Raw genomic sequence first — 2341 nt, 5'->3', positions numbered from 1 at the left:
GGCCATGGTCCCTGCGAACACAGGCAGTGAGCGCGGCGGTGCCCGCAGCGACGGCCAGGGGGCGCCATGAGCGGCCCTCGTGACCTCCCGGGGCCGCGACCGCGCAATCACGAACGCCCGCTCCCACCCACGCCTGGGGAGCAATGAGAAAACAGAAGTGGAATAAAAACGGAAACAGGTCTAAGAAACCAACAGACGTGAAAATAAACACCAGAGGCTTTAGGCAAAAATCTAACACTAACCACAAAGTTTACCCAAGAAAACAAATCCTTAAATGCAAAACTTGACACAGGAATTTGTACTTTATTGGAAAGATTTGCATATATGTTAATATTAAAATGGAAGGGGGCCAGGGGGTTAGGTGGGTGGACTCCCACATGGCCAACCACAGTTAGAATTCCAGACCCAGCGGCTTAGAACTCATGCCGGGCGCCTGTGCACGTGTGCTCAAAATCCCAAGAGGAGAATGGAGGAGAAGGGACTGCGGTGTGCTCATCCCCCATGGGAGGGGGTGATTTCTCACTTTCTTCTCTTCGTCTGTTTCTCAGTGAGAGCATGTGCCTTGTAGCAAAAATCTCTCTTAAAAGTAAATTATATTTATGTGTGTGTGTGTATACACACATATATATTACATATATATTTTATACATATACACATAAATATATATACACACATACACACACACATATATACATATACATACATATATATATAAAATATAGGAGAACTACAGACATAAAGTATGTTGAACTTTTACCGATGGATATCTCTTGATAGATCATAACTTATTGAGTCATCGGGAAAATCGTGACACATTTTCATATAGAAATATATGTCAAGACTTTCCTGACAACCTAATATTTGAACTTTGAGAATTTTAAACCAAAGAACTCACTTAAATACTGTAGCCATGCTGGTTAGGCAGAACTGAAACCAAAGCGTGTCTTCTGAACACTGATTACCGTGGAAATAATCGGAAGTCTCAGACCACCCGCTTCTGCCATCAGGCTCACTCTAGATCCAAGCAAGTGGTCCAGCTTGCAAGAGGTCCAGGCCCCCACCGTCCTCAGTGAGTGGACATTCCATTTCTTTTCCTTTGATTCAAGCACAGCTCACCACAGAACCACCTTCTCAAGCATGAGTTGTTTCTTTACTGTGCCTCAGAGGCTACAACCCAGGGATATCAGGTTCCTGGGCCTCTTCGCCCCCACTACTGTCTGCAAACCCACAAACCCTTACTCTTGAACGTGTCCCTTCTGAAGCTCACCTCCTTCCACTTCACTGGTCACGCTTCCCAGCCAGCCTCTTCCTCAGCCCTCCATCCCACCTATGAGCAATGTCAACGTGAGCAGTCGCACCTCGAAGGCCACCGGCGCAGTGACCAGCCAGGGTTTGCACCTCTCCTCCCAGGATCGGCGTTACCTCTGCTCACTCTGTTCTCCCGCCTTGCCTTGCCATCATTCGCACCGTCCCGACTTTGAAATGATAAATCAAGACATCCAACTAGAAACTGAAGAGGTTCCTTTCTGTCTTCTAATCCCCGCACTCGATTTCTGCCACTTTACCCGTCTCGCTCTCCACCCCAAGCTCAAGGACTTTACTGATTATTCAGTCTCTTGCGTTCAGTTTCATCTTCACCCCTCCTACTTCCCACTAGCTTTTCAGAACAAATGCTGAGACGATAAACCTAAAAAAGAAGTCACCACCAATAAACCTTCTCTACCTAAGGGTATCTGTCAGTGGGCATCTCGGTTCTCTTACAGAAAAGAATTAACTATGCTAGTCTCCACTATTTCACTGACTCATCGATGAAAGTATAAAGTGCACATACTCATAATTTTGCTGTAAACTGGTCTCAACCGCGTCACAATCAGCCTCCTAGCTGCTCAATTCAACGAATGCCTCAATCCTTCCTGACATCAGATGAGTATCTGACAATAAATATTGTCTTTTCCTTGACTGCTCTAAGCCCCTTCTAATCTTTCTCTGGTCCTTAATTATTGGCCTTCAATGTTTTGCTGTGTTTCATTCTATTGTTGGTTTCATTTATTTTTCCGAAGTGAGTTCATCCACTCTCCTGAACTCAATTCATTTGTGGTAGTCTATGGGAGCCCACTTGGGCCCGGCCAAAGTGCTGCACCCTGCCAGACGCTGTGCTCTGCAGGCTGGACCACAGGAAGGCCTGAGTTTCCACTCCTCTTTCAACCTTACGGATGGCCATGGTGGCAAGTCCCCTTGATCCCCATGACTCAAGGAGGTTGAGGGAGGAAGGTGTCGAGCTCCAGGCTGCCCTGGGCAACACGGCAAGACTATGTAGAAAAGAAGTAGGTGTGGAGATTCC

At 46.6% G+C, this 2341-nt stretch overlaps 1 protein-coding gene across 1 annotated transcript in view; it reads right to left on the bottom strand.

Annotated features, from left to right (window-relative positions):
- The window catches only part of STIM2 (stromal interaction molecule 2), a gene marked incomplete in the record, with an annotated part of 102186 nt that overhangs the window by 4205 nt on the left and 95640 nt on the right, over positions 1 to 2341 (bottom strand).

The sequence above is a fragment of the Tupaia chinensis genome, unplaced genomic scaffold (assembly GCF_000334495.1).
Source record: "Tupaia chinensis unplaced genomic scaffold, TupChi_1.0 Scaffold000426_1, whole genome shotgun sequence".
NCBI lineage: Eukaryota > Metazoa > Chordata > Mammalia > Scandentia > Tupaiidae > Tupaia > Tupaia belangeri.
This window is presented reverse-complemented; position numbering and strand designations above follow the sequence as displayed.